Source organism: Tenrec ecaudatus, chromosome 2 (genome assembly GCF_050624435.1).
Source record: "Tenrec ecaudatus isolate mTenEca1 chromosome 2, mTenEca1.hap1, whole genome shotgun sequence".
Classification (NCBI taxonomy): domain Eukaryota; kingdom Metazoa; phylum Chordata; class Mammalia; order Afrosoricida; family Tenrecidae; genus Tenrec; species Tenrec ecaudatus.
Window position 1 is genome coordinate 34,935,308 of NC_134531.1, and position 15,014 is coordinate 34,950,321.

At 41.7% G+C, this 15,014-nt stretch overlaps 1 non-coding gene across 1 annotated transcript; it reads right to left on the reverse strand.

The window, feature by feature from the left end:
- Positions 1–1,868: 1,868 nt before the first annotated feature.
- Positions 1,869–2,032, reverse strand: LOC142441972 (U1 spliceosomal RNA). The gene has a single exon (XR_012783245.1). It is a non-coding gene; the product is annotated as a U1 spliceosomal RNA (small nuclear RNA).
- Positions 2,033–15,014: the final 12,982 nt, after the last annotated feature.

Sequence of the window (15,014 nt, forward strand, 5' to 3'; positions counted from 1 at the left end):
AGGCCTGGCTGGCATGAGGTGCTGGGTGGAGGCAGAGCGGGCGCCCTGAGTGCCGCAAAAGAGGTAGCTGGTAGGCCTGAGACCACGGGAGTCCGCAGGGAGTGCAGGTGATGGGGGTTGCTGTCAGCTTCTGGTTCAGAGAAATGCTCTAAGCTGTATCAGGGATGGATCGACAGCCTTAATACCCCTATTCATCCCTCAGCTTTCCCCACTCACCGATATCCATGGAGCTCCGGGTGTGAGCTACCTATCTGGTCGCCATCTTGGCCTGCTCCCCTCTAGAATTTCTATTCTTCTCAATGCTATCCAAACTTTTTATGACCCACATAGTTAAATATCATTGTATAGTCAATAAAACATAATTAAACATCTTTTAAGTATTCTCTGCTTTCAGCCAAGATCTACCTGAAATCAGCAATATTATTCTTTGTTCACATCTTCTTCTGAATCAGGCTCGAATTTCTGGCAACTCTGTTGATGTACTGATGTAATCTATGTCAGATGATTTTCAGCAACTTTATTTGAATGTTATCTTAATGATATTGTTCAATAATTTCTGTATTTTGTTGGGCCACCTTTCTTTAGAATGGGTATAGATATGGATCTCTTCCAGCCTGTTAGCCAGGTTAGAAGCTTCGTGATTGTGGTCCTTATAACCTGATGTCAATTTTGGGATTTGAGAGGTTTAAGAGTGAAGGGGTGGAGTCTAGTCTGTCAATCAGGTCATAGCTGATGAGGCCTCCGTGTGGTCATGCCCTTCTCCAGAGGATTCTGGGAAGTCCAGAATTTCTTCCTTGGAGGCAAGAGACACCTCTCTCTCTTCTCACTCCCAGAGAGATGTTGCTATGCCCTGGGAGCTGGAGAAGCCTCATGGACCTACCCTGATGCTACCAGACCTCTGGAACCAGAGAAATCATGTAGAGACCCTGCCACTGCTGAGATGCTTACAATACCACTTGATCCACAAGATTTCCAACTCACTGGCCTGTAATCCTCCAGCATTTGGCATTATTACATGTATTTCATGAGTCCAAAGAGGACTTTATAGATTGGTATTGGAAATATGGGCTAATATTGGACTTATGGACTTGATCTGGACTGGGCTGGGATGTTTTCTCAATATTCAATTGCATATATATATATATATATATATACTTTCTTATGTACATATGAGTGTCTATGAATTTGTTTCTCTAGTCTACCCAGACTAACACACAGATTTATTGGCATAGACAATAATTGATTCCAATGCTTTATCAGCTTGTTGAAACTTCTCCATTGTTATTGTGTCAATTTCTGGAGTTCATTTTTGATAATTCCATCAGTGCAGCTTAGACTCATTCATTCATTCAGTTCTTGATCATATGCTCCTTCTGGAAATCAGTGTATATCAATCCATTTTCTTTTGATGGTTCCTATATCATTCAATATTCTTCCCATAGAATCTTCAAGGTTGAAACTTGAGGATTTTTTTCCATGGTTCTCTGAGCTTGATGTATGTTGAGTGTATTCTTCCATTTGGATTTTTGAACTGTATGTCTTTGCACATTGCATACTATATTTTGTCTTCTCAAGTTTCCCTTTGAAATTTTCTGTTCTTCTCTTTATTACACCATTTCTTCCATTTGATTTCACTTCCGTGCAAACAGAAGCAAGTTTCTGAGTCTGTCCTGGCATCCACTTTAATTTTTTCCCTTTCTGTCCTGCCTATATAATGATACTTTATGTTCTTTATGTGTGTGATGTTCTTGCTGTCATCCCACAGCTCATCAGGTCTTCTTTCATTAATGTTCAGTGAACCAAAACTATTCTTGATGTGTTCTTGAAATTCAGATGGGATATGCTCAAGTTCATATTCTTTTTTTTTATAGGGGAGAGCGCGAACGCAGTCCCCCACTATCACAAATTATGCAGTCGAGTTCCCCACATTTGGGGAAATCACAGGGGTCAGCACATCCAGAGTGCAATGGATAAGCCTCGCCCTGGGAAAACCACCTTCGTGATCATGATATCTCCCCTGCCAGGTAAGTATCAAGTTAATATTCTGTGGACTTAAAAAAATCATTTTATTGGGGGCTCGTACAATGCTTATCACAATCTATACATCCATCATTGTAGCAAGCACATTTGCACATTTGTTGCCATCATCATTCTCAAAACATCTGCTTTCCACTTGAGCCCCTGACATCAGCTCCTCATTTCCCCCCTCCGTCCCTTTTCCCCCTTCCTCATGAACCCTTAATAATTTGCAAGTCATTATTATTTTGTCATATCTTACACTGTCCAAAGTCTTCCTTCACCCACTTACCTCCAGAGAGGGGGCTATATGCAGATCTTTGTAATCAGGTCCCCTTTCTACTCCACCTTCCCTCCACCCTCCTGGTATCACCCCTCTCACCACTGGACCTGAAGGGTTCATATGTCCTGTATTCCCTGTGTTTCCTGTTACAATCTGTACCAATGTACATCCACTGGTCCAGCTGTATTTGTAAGGTAGAATTGGGATCATGATAGTTGGGGGGAGGAAGCATTTAAGAACTAGAGGAAAGTTGTATATTTCATTGTTGCTACACTGCACCCTGACTGGCTGGTCTCCTCCCCAAGACCCTTCTGTAAGGGGATGTCCAGTTGCCCACAAATGTTCATTGGGTCCACTCTGCACACCTCATTCACAATTATGTGATTTTTGTTCCTTGATACTTGATACCTGATCCCTTTGACCCCTCGTGATCACACAGGCTGGTGTGCTTCTTCCATGTGAGCTTTGATGCTTCTGTCCTAGATGGCTACTTGTTTACCCTCAAGCCTTTAAGACCTCAGACACTATATCTTTTGATAGCCAGGCAACATCAGCTTTCTTCACCACACTTGTTTATGCCACCATTTGTCCTCAGTGATTGTATTGGGAGGGTGAGCATACAATGATGTGATTTTCCTTCTTTGATGCCTGAAACCTGATCCCTTCAACACCTCGTGATTGTGATTGCACAGGCTGGTGTGAATCTTCCGTGTGGTCTTGGTTGCTTCTCAGCAAGATGGCCACTTGTTTATCTTCAAACCTTTAAGACCCCAGATGCTATATATTTTATATTTATATTCTCCCCCAACCTCTCCTGCCATGCCCTCAAAGAGCCATTAATCCAGTTATTGTCTCTATTGATTTACTTATCATCGATATCATATACAGATAAACAATAAAAAACTAACAACAACAATAAAGTAAAAACAGATAAAACCTTAATAAAAAAGAAAGCAGAAAATATTAAAACTAGACCAATTTAAATGGATCATAAGGCCAATCTAAAACCAGTTAGTTCTTACAACATGGCCCTGAAGGAAACACAGAAGATATGGGTGCATTATAAAAGTGTGGGGAAGATATTAGATGGTGCCTAGCTATCAGACAGAATAATGCCTGGGGTCTTAAAGGCTTGTTTCCAAACAAGTAGCCATCTAAGTAAGATGCCAACTACGTCTACGTGGAAGACGGAGACCAACATCTATGACCCAGGAATTGTAAATTATGATCCAAAGCCAAAAGAGGGAACACTATTTGAGTTTAAAATGTGAGATTCTGGTTTGCAGAAGGCTACGGATGACAGTGGAAGCCCAAAATGTATTTGCAGGATCCACACGAGAAATAAGCCTCCAGTGATTTCCCTCTCACCGTAACTGAGGGATGGATTGCCAAACAGAGAGCGTTGGAGAGATGACTATAGTAGATTAAAACATCAAAGCTCACTTGAATGGTTAAAACTTTGTCACTTGATCTCCCCTCTGATACACTTTGGGGTTGATCAGGTTTTTAATATTTTCCGTGCTTTTCTTCAGTTTGGAGTTTATCTCTGGTGTACTTTGTCATTGTGGGTAGCCTTCCTGAATCTTTGTTGTGTTTATCTGGTTTTTGCTATATGAAACCCACACTTGATACACCTACTCAGACAGCAATTAGAATAAAGGTTCCTGGGGAGATGCTGGGGAGGTGGGGGTGGTAGAGGGGAGCTGATATCAATGAGTTCAAGAAGGAAGAAAATGTTATGAAACTGATTGTTAGCAATTATACAATACTGCTTGATTTGATTGAATTATGGAACAGTATGATGTCTGGATAAGTTGCTACTAAAATGGTTTGGAAAAAATTTTTTTAATGTGCTAAATTTTAACCTAACTGCGTCTGCAACAATCCACTTTCTAATGCATTCTGCATGGTAGCAAGGCCATTCACATGCCTGGTTCTTGGTCAGAGGAGATTCAACAGGGGATTGATCCATATGTATTCTCCTGCACTTTTTTTAATGGAAACAGCTTTAAGAAGAGTCAAAAAGGAGATCAAATGGTAAGATATTACATTTTGACCTAACTATGTCAGTCACAATCGACTTTGTAATGCTTTCGTTCTGATAGCAGGGCCATTCACACTCCTCAGCTATGAGCAGATGGGATTCACTAGAGGTTTCATCCATGTTTGGGACCCTGAAAATAAATTTTGGGCTTCCACACTCCATAGCCTTCTGCAAACCAGGTGTTCACAACTTAAGCTCTTGTACCATTCCCTCGCTTAGATTTGGATTACATCATTTACAATCCAAGGATCACACAAGCTGGGGTGCTTCTTCCACAAGGATTTAGTTGATGAATTATCAAAGCAGCTTGATGGCATGTTTGATCAATTTCAGAATTAAATACTTGGAAAAATTACTCAATTTCTTCATATTTATCTTTAGTGGTTGATGGGTGAATTTGATTGATAGCTCTTGTTTCTGAATTTCCATATACAGGTATTATCTGTCATAGGTAACATGGTACTTCCAGATAGATCTGGAAATATTCTTTGTTATGATGAATGTGACACCATTCCCCTGAAATATTCCATAGCTAGCAAAGTAAACCATAAAATGGTCCAATTCAAAATGTCTATACCAGTCCATTTCTACTCACTAATGTGTAGGGTGTAGAACTTTATGTATTTAATTTTGGAAAATTTCCCATTTTCCTACATTCATATTTCATACATTCCAGGTCCTAATTGTTAATACATTTTCAGCCAGTTATTTTTCACATTTTAATTGTGCTCCATCAGAAAATTAAAATGCCAAAGGTATTTCTTTATCCACATAATTATGGTCTATTCTACTTTGAGAAGGCAGCTCTTCTACAGTCCTGTTTTGAATCCCTCTCTTCCAACTAGAGGGATGGATACATCTTCTGGCACTCTAGTTGACAATACTCAGTTTCTATTCATAAGGGTTTCAGTTTACCTGACAGTGTTATACTGCCATTTATAGTTTTCTTTGACTAATTCCTCAGAAGTGGACAGCTTTCTTCGTAGCCAGTTCTTACTCTGGAAACTCCATAGAAATCTGTTCACCTTATGTGATCCTAGTGTTATTTGAAATATTGCTGACATACCTTTCAGCATCATAGCAGAAAACACAATACTCAAACCACCATAGTATGACAAGCAGATGGTCATGTGATAGGTGTTCTCTTAAGACTTGTTAAAAAAATCTACAAATTAGTATATGTTTATGCTTCCACTTAATGTATGCCCCCTTACTCATGATGGCTTGGTTAATCTGACACTTAGTTAGACCATTAAAAGTGTGTACAACAGGATTCATTTTGATATCAGAACAATTTTTCTAATTACAGAGCAAATCCACCCACTACATTTTAATTTGTATCTGTCAAAATTAGCCCTTTAAGAAGAGGGTTGGCCCTGTTGCTGAGAATGACCTCCTGAAACTTTATTCATAGTAAATTTGCTTTAGCATTGGTGTTCCTACAGCTTACCAAAAGGAAGTCACTCAATGTACATCTGGAACTATTGCCCTGGGGTAATCGTTAAACCCCCAAACCAAAATATCGTCTGATAGCTCATTAAACCCAAAGAATAGTTGGGCTTACCAAGTAAAGACTGTCGGTCTTGAGCATTGTCTTCTTTCAAGGTCTATCTATTGGAATCAAACTGACAGCTGCAACTTGCAAGATTAGGTAGGAAATACAGTGAGTTTATGTTAATAATAGGATGAATAACTCACAAGACAGGGATGAGAATGGTTGCACAACTTGAAGAATGTAATTAATGCCACCAAATGGTACAAGTAGAAATTGTAGAATCCATATATGTTTTACGCCCTCACCTGAGTCTTCCAAGAACAGACTCCCAAAACTTTTAAATGAGCCTATGAGCCTTGGTGCCAGAGTGGTTACCCATTGAGCTGCTAGCTGCAGGGTGGCAGTTTGAAAGAACCAACCATCTTCGGAGATAAGACGGGGCTTTCTACTCTACTCTCATAAAGAGTGACAAGCTTAGAAACCCACAGGGGCAGTTCTACACAATTGTATAGGGCTGCTATGAGTTGGTGTCAACTTGATGGCAGTAAGTTTGGTTCTTGGTGTTTTGGAAAAATTAGAGAAAGGAAGAATTTATCGTTTTTGAAGATTACCCAGAGGAAGGTATGGTCCTTTGAGTGTCCTCCAAAAATGATGTACTGTGGGGATTTTGCCTAATCTTTTCATGTTGCTCTGCAAAACATCTTAAATAGAAAACTCAAGTTATCAACACCTGCCGTTATGGAATTTTAAGAGCACATATCCCCTCGCGACCTCCCACTGAAGCATATCAGGGTCTTTTCTCTGTGAGGAATCAAGACCATTGAATTTGGGTGACATCGAAGCCAGGCCAGTTGCGCTTTTCAAACCTGTGTTTGTATTAACATAACCCTTTAGCACCTGTGAGGTTGTTTTTATGTTCAAATGCTTATAATGTACACACTCTACACTGTCTAATGGAACTTAAAAAAAATCCTTTTATTGGGGGTTCTTACAGCTCTTACAACAATCCATACATCAGTGTGTCAAGCGCATTTTTACATATGCTGCCATCATCATTTTCAACACGTTTTCTTTCTACTTGAGCCCATGATATCAGCTATTCTTTTTTGAAGTTGAGATGCTGGAAATGTAGAGGACTCAAAAAAGAGAAAGGACGTCCATTATTAAGATGGTCACAGAGGGCTTCTTTGAAGAAACAACCTTTAATTTGCGACATGTCATTAACTGCAATACTCACAATATAACATCTCATCTCATTCTCTCCCTATTCTTTCTGATAGCAAGGCACCATCTGCTTTTTTTCCCCCACCACACTTTTTTAGCGATCTTCAATGTATTGAGCAGGGTCAAATCATAAGAATGAATTTTTAAAATTAGAGTTTAAGATTAAGGGCAAACTAAAATCCATTCTTATATCTGATATATATACGTATGTATACATACATATATACACTTTACTGGCAGCGTTATCATCTTCTTGAGAAATAGAATAGCTAACCTGCAGGGAACACTTGCTGTTTCTAATAGTATTGTCAATCTAAGCAATGGCATAGAACTTAAAATACTAGTGAGAAAGGAAAACGTGCACATATAGGAAAGGTTACTAGCCTAAAATACATGAAACGTTCACCTAAACAATTTTAAAAGCTTCCACAATTGACTGAACAGGCCTTGAGCAAACAAAGAAGGCTCGAAATAAGGCAAGCCTTTTCACAATGCTCACTCACTATCCCAGAATGATGCTGGCAGAACTAAGCCATGTCTCAAAAAGCAAGGAAAATATGAAAATTGCAAAGTTATGCTTGTCTTAAATTGTCAATTATTGGACAACCTCGAAATCAGGAGACTTGCGCCAAAGTCCAATTGTTTCCGAGACCATGATGCTGGGATGGCAATCATGTGTTCCAGCTGTAGGGACTTTACATCTTTACGAGAACAAACCACCTCATCTTGCTCCCTTGGTGCATCCGGTGGGTTTGAACTGCTGACCTTGCAGTAAGCCGCGACACTATCAGGGTGCCTTACACCACGCAAGGAACTTTAATAAACCGTGGTGCAGTCTCTAGAAAGGACAACATCTGATTGCTCCCCAGCGAACTTTCATGTGAGAGCTTTGGGGACAGAAGTCTCCACATGTGACAACCTGCAGAGAGAGCAATTTATTTTAGAGACAATTGCTCTTTCAAGTGCCCATGTCCTCTAGGTTAAGTGCCAAACGATGGTCTGCTGAAAGAAGGCAAAATTAAATAGTTAATTTATTACATACTTACTTGGCTTTATTTTAGGGGCACCACCATTCTGAACGTTGACACCTTCCGATCGGGAGGCCTTACGTGAAACCCCTCAAGTAGCCTGACGAACCAGTCTTGCAAAGGGCACTGCACCTGCCCATCTAGCAGATCCTCCCAAACTGCCCACACACCTGTGCTCTGCCAGGGGGAGTCCAGCATCACAACTGCAGCTTCACGTTCAGTCACTGGAGAGCGTGAAGGAGGCTGGGGTGGCATGAAGGGGAATGGAGCATCAACTGACTCGGGGGCTTGTTGTTGTGATGTTGGCTGGAGAGAGGTGGGATCAGGAAATCTGGTTTGATTTAAATTGATTCCAGACCAGATAATCTCGGAAAAAAGATTTCCCATTCCCTCTTTTCACTCTTCTCACCTCATTTTTCCTGCAGGCAGTACTTTTTGAGCTCAGACTTCGAACTCCTACAAGCATCGCACATTCTTTGTTTAGTATATAATTTTAGATTCTCATAAACATTTCTTGTGATTGGAATGATTATATTCCCTTGATTGTTGAAAACCATGTAACTCCATCATGGAAAGTACTTGCCTGTCTTCTCATAAATTGGTGAGCAGCAGCGTTGGGATTCAAAGCCAGGTGGTCTTGCCCCAGAACCTGAGCTCTGAAACCTGATTTAGACAGCACTCTTTCCTGTCTTTCAGCCTGCAGTTGCTGTTTGAAAAATAGTGGGCAAGTGCAGCCTTTTAGTTGGCCAGTCCGAATGTCGTATGCAGAGTGGCTACTCCAGGAGACCCGGCATCTTCCTATTGGTAAGCAGCAGAAAATTTCCACCATCTGAGTATTTTTCCATTAGGAGACAGCATATTTATGTGGGTCAAGTGTCGGTTTACTCGTAGCCCAAGGAAATCCTAGAAATTAAAAAAACTCTCTATAGTTTGTCTGACCTCCACCCCTAATTATGTAAGCTGACTTCTGAGCATACCAGTAATTTTCCATTTGAGGCTACATTGGAACTATGCTCCCACCTTCCCAAATCCAATATATATTATTCTAGATGCTTCCATAAAATGATGCAAAATGACAGTCATTGCAGTGTGGAAAGCCTTTGCTCTCTCTCTCTCTCTCTCTCTCTCTGTCTCTCTCTCTCTCTTTCTCTCTCATATTTAACCCAAACATGCCCATGAATTTGACTCTGTTTTCTAGATAATCTGTGATCTGGAGAAGATGTTTAAGGCCAACAATTGTATTTTATTCATCTTATTACCTTCAGCACCTGGTACACTGCCTGGCACCTTGTTGGCAATCGTGCCATGTTTGGTGAGTGAACATATTGAATGTGTTCTCTAAATGCCAAGACAATGACACTGAATGACCCCTGATAGAACATAAACAAAGAAACATTTGCTGAAAGTGAAGATAGACTTTGTTTAGATCATGATTTCAGCCTCTGCCTTGCTCCTCCTGGTTTTTCCAAACTGCTTCCAGGCAGATGGGTTTACTGACACATCCCTCCTGTTGATTACCTTTATCCCCACTGAGTCTTGAGCTAATGGTGATGGAGACAGGAAGCATATCGATGACTTAAGTATCACCCTCCAGAGGGATTAAGATTAGGATGAGGCCCCAAGGAAAGATTCTGGGTAGTCAGCAATGCCCACAGGGCCCACCTCCACCCCTCGGAGTCTCTCAACGCACTTACTCTACCAACAAGTCGGTGTCGTAGGTACGAGTCTGTGTGCTGCTAGCTTGTCAGCTTCCAGAAGCTGAGGACAGTAGATTAACCACATCCAGGTTTACTTTTCTCATGTAACAGGGAGCTGCAGCAGGTCCTCGACCTTCTTTCGGCATTGAACTTCTCAACCCTTAGCTTATGGCTTTGGGTTTCATGCTTACACAGTGACTGTTGGTCTATCTGAGTCCTATCTGAATTCCAGGCAGGCAAGCAAGGCTAGAGATGAAGGTCAAAACTGTGTGAAGAGGGAAGAAGAGAGGAGGCAAGCAATTAATTGTGTCTTGACACGGCGTGATGACATTTAGTACCCAGGGGATCCATTGACTTTAGAGTTGAGATGGTGACGCTGGGTGCCCAAGTCCATAGCACTGGGCTTCTGTTGTTCTTTGTCACTTACTTTCCCTCAGACCCCAGTTTCCTTTGTGGATGGAGCCCAGCCCTGAACTGCATTAGTGGGTTGGGTCTGGACAGATCACATAGATACTTTAGCTTAGGACCTTGTGATAGTTAAGGTTTATTGTGCCAACCAGGCCGATGAACACATGTGGGATTCATTGAAGGGCAGTTGAGTTGAAGGGCAGAGAGATAAATGGCTCAGCAAGCCTTGCTTTTCTGGTCTCTTGTTCTCTGATGGTCTGAGCAGTGTGCGGCTTGCCTTAGCGAGTTCTCTGCCTCAGCAGGCAAGGCTCACTTCCTGTGAGAAATCCCTGAGAAGCCACAAAGACCTGCCCTGTTGCAGCCTGGGGTGCTGGAGCAGCCACATGGAGACCCCTGCCAGCACTGAGATGGTTACAGGCTCATTAATCTGGCTTTTCTCCTGCAGTTGGCATCATTGCGTGTGTTTTGTGAGATTGAGGAGGACTTTGTTGGACTATGGGCTAATGTTGGACTTATGGGCTTGGACAGCACTGGGTTGGGATGCGTTCTTAATGTACACTTACCCTTTATCTCTTATAAAATATGAGTGTCTATGAATTTTGTTTCTCTAGTCTACCCAGACTAACTCAGGCCTCCTTTAGATTGAGGCCAGCTCCTTGAAATCTCTCTCTGGCTTCCCTATTACTAATCTTCACTATTGCGCCTTTGTTTTTCCCTCTTACCCCTAGTGGGACCTTCTGTCTATGATCTAGATCTCCAGGACTGGTCTTAGCATCGGATTTTAGTCAATGGTGTCATCTTTATCTGCAGTTTCCTGGCTACTGGGCTGCATGTTTTTCAACTTGTGATTGCTCAATGCATAGCTGAAATTTTTTTAGGATCTGATCCAGAGCCCATTCTAACAGCAAAGTCAGTTTCCATACTCAAGGAGTTGGGTGGGAAGGGGAGGGAATCTCCTTTTCCGTGGTAACACCATTCTGGAATGCCTTGCATCTGGCTCCTATTGCTGTCAGATGTGCGATATTTGGAGCTGAATGGAAAAGATTTCCTTAGCATGGAGGTGCAGGGATTCTTTCCCTGGAAGGAATGTGAGAGTTGTGTGTGGATGATGTTCCTCTTTATTCTCCCTTTTCACGTGACCTGACCACATCTAGGGGCCAGCTCCACAGCAAATGGAGCTAATTGCTCTGGGGTAGCATTGGGCTTTAGAATTTAGAGCCACTAGAAGAAATAGAGTGAGGCATTGAAGGTTCACTGGTAGAATTCTCACCTTCCATGCAGGAGAGCCAAGTTTCATTCCTGGCCAAAGCCCCTTCTATGCAGCTACTACCTATCTGTCCATGAAGGCTGTGTGGTGCTGATGTTGAACAGGTATGTTAGTCTGGGTAGACCATGGAAAGCAAATTCATAGACACTCATGTGTATAAGAAAGAGCTTTATAGACAGGAGCAGTTGAATATTGAGCAAACATCCCAGCCAAACCCAGATCAAGTCCACAAGTCTGATATTAGCCCATAAGTCCAATACCAATCTATAAAGTCCTCTTCAGACAGAGAAAACACATAAAATGACTCCTGACTAGGAAGTCTTGAGGGTCCAGTGGCATGTAAGCATCTCAGCACTGGCAGGGGTCTCTATGTGGCTCCTCTAGCTCCAGAGATCTGGTTGCATCAGGGTAGGTCGATGTGGCTTCTTCAGCTGCCAGAGTATAGCACCATGTATCTTGTCAGTAAAGCATCGATCAGGGAGTGAGCAGAGAGAGAGAGAAGTGTCTCCCGCTTCCAAAGAGGGCATACAGGAATTCCCAGAATTCTCATGAGAAGGTCATGCCCATACAGAGGTCCCCTTTGGCTATGACCCAGTTGACAGAGTTGACTCTTAATCCTCTCAAGTCCCCGATTGACACCAGATTATGTAATTACCAAAACAGGTTTCAGTGGAGCTTCTAAACCAAGACAAACTAGAAAGAAAGGCCTCTGATGAATATGGAAACTGAGGCTCAGAGAAGTGTGTCTTGTGCAAATGTGTTGCCATCCACAGGGTGGGATAAGATGGATGGAGACCAGTAAAGCAAACTGCAAACCAAAAGACAGACCTCCAAACTGTTGGCTATTCTCCATCCTGGGCTTTGCTGGGTTGAAACATTCCTTAGGGTTTATACTGATCTTTATTACTTTGTGTCATAGTTACTGTTTGTGTCAGTCAATTCATGCATATGTGGTCAGAAAGCTTTAACAATTATAGCAGGTAAAGCCAGGAGGGTTTTGATCTAAGATTTAGACCACATTTAGCCCCAACCTGCTAATTGTTTGGAAAGAGTGGGGGTGGGGGGTCATTAATGAACCTCACTCTGCTTTTCTTTCCCTCTGGGGAAGCCAGCTAACTGATAACGGCGAATGTTTTGTTCAAATCGGTTTATTGGTTTAACAATAAACATTCTTAGTTCAAAACTGACAGCAACTCTGAGAACCACAGGGCACATTTTACATTTTTCTATTTGGTACATCACTGCTCTTAAAGAGTCATTTTACAAAATCTGCCTAATTATCTCCTTATCACCTCAATCACGGATAGACAACTAAGTGTTGATATCAGGAAGGGCAGGTTTTCATGAAGCAAATAGAAAGAGCAGTCAGCTCGCAAAGGGACTTGGAAAGTTTACCACTTCTCGTGCAGAGTATATCGGTTGATGGCAAATACCACAAAGTCACGAAAATGTTAAGGAAGTAGAGAGTCAGCAACAGGAAATGAATCGTCAGATGTGCTGGAAATTTCCACTTCTAGCTCTGTTGGCTGTGGAAGGCTTATACATTGAAGAGCTGTGTTGGGCAAGTTGTGATGGATGTGTGTGCTGTCTCCTCATAAACCCGTTGGAGTGCTGTGTCATGCTCTGGTCTCTCCCCAGTTTTCTTTGTCTTCTAGTGTCCTCTGGAATTATCAGGGGACCCTATCCCTTTCATTTTCCTGCTGTACAAGGCCTCATTTTCACTACCTGACCTATTAACAGTCCCATTGCAAATATATTATTAGTAATGCTGGTTGAGGTATTACCATTTAGGAAAATGTAATAATATTTTGTGACATATAAATAGAAGACATTTCAATCCAGGTCTTTTGAAAGTTTCTGATGAATCATAGTTCCAACCCTTGCACATGAAAGGGCCCTACAATAGCACTTGAACCAACTCTATTTCTACTCCAGTTGATGAAAGTGAGGCACAGAGAAAGAAGCAACATGCCTAAACTCGCACCGCTAGGAAGTCTGGCTTTAGAATCAACAACTTCTGGTGAACTCCAAATAAAAAGAAGAAGAAGAACCCAAACCACATGAAGAAACAGAACGATTCATCCCCACTAGGAAGGTTGGGAGACAGAAATGCCAATGTGGCATGTTTAAATTGTGTTTGTGGAGCAACACCAATATAATTAATATTGCTGAACTTAGATATCTAACTAAGTGTGTACGACAAGACTCAGCAGAGGTCCTTGTAGGTGCATGCAGACCCGGGGAGAGCACAACCAAGTGGCAGGAGTGTGGACATGGCCAAGAATGAAAAAGTGCCTCAATGGAGTCTCAAGGGGCTAGTCTGTTTAGGGTTTAATCCAAGGATCAATTGAGGCAGAAGTGTGGAGTGGAAGTTTGGCTAAAGAAAGAGGCGGAAAGATGCCTACTTGACTCTTGGGGAAGATTTTCTGCAATTATTACACAAATTATTACAAAACATCTTCTGAGCCTTTTCAAAAGATCTCTTCATTGTCACGTGGATGATGGTTGGCTCAGCGCTCTCAGCTTCCGAATGTATCATTGCTCTTATAATTTGGCTCCCTGTAGTGGTAAGACTGGTTGAAGCAGGACACAGAAAGGGTCCTTTCTAAAAGAGCATCCGCATTGCCCTCCCAGGGTGAGGTCATGTGGCTGGGATCAGGTTGGTTTGGGGCAAGTGGTCCAGATTCTACTTCTAACCACCAGCTTTGAAATTATGCAAATACGTAAAAATTGTGGTTGAAAGTAAAAAGGTGAGTGATTTGGAATGATAAGAGAATCCATATAATGACTTTTTCAAGGGTTTCATAGACCTCTCTTCACCATCAAAGGAAAAACTATTCATGTTCCATGCTGGTCTCTTAGCCCTGCCCCCCAGGTGTTTGAAAGGCCTCCCACTAAATAAGTGGAGACATCTTCTGGATTCACATTATCTCAAATTTCCAGAGAAGGAAAGCAAAGGTTACAGTGACTCAGTTAATATATATATATATATATATATATATATATATATATATATATATATATATATATATGATTTAGATGTGGATTTTCAAACCATAATGTCAGAATGTATATATTTTGTCTATTTCTGTTCACAAGATCCTCCGTTTGGAAGAATATATCAAGTCAGCTTTTGTGTGTGAGGGAAAGGACAAGGGAGAAGAAGCTGTGAATGGGAAGGGCAGGGACAGGTTTTTTGGGGGTTGTTTTTTTTGGGGGGGGTGTTGGTTACAGGGAGGGAGACAGTGAAAGCACTATTGCCAGAACAAAATAAAAACTTAAATGATCTTTGTCCCCCTTTTATTCTGTTTTTCCTGAAGAGATTGACTTACATTTCTATGAAAATAGCCTGGAGGTCACATTGACCTTCTCTGGCCACACAGGGTTAAGGAGAATCCATCTCAACACAGCCCAAGGCAAACTGCCACAAAGCAGAGCTCACACCCGCCTCCACCTTCTCTCCTTCCTTAAGCTCTTCTGAAGCCATCTGTTCTTCCTCCAGCACTCTGCTTCTCTCCTGCATCCACAATCCACTGTGATGGCCGCACAGGA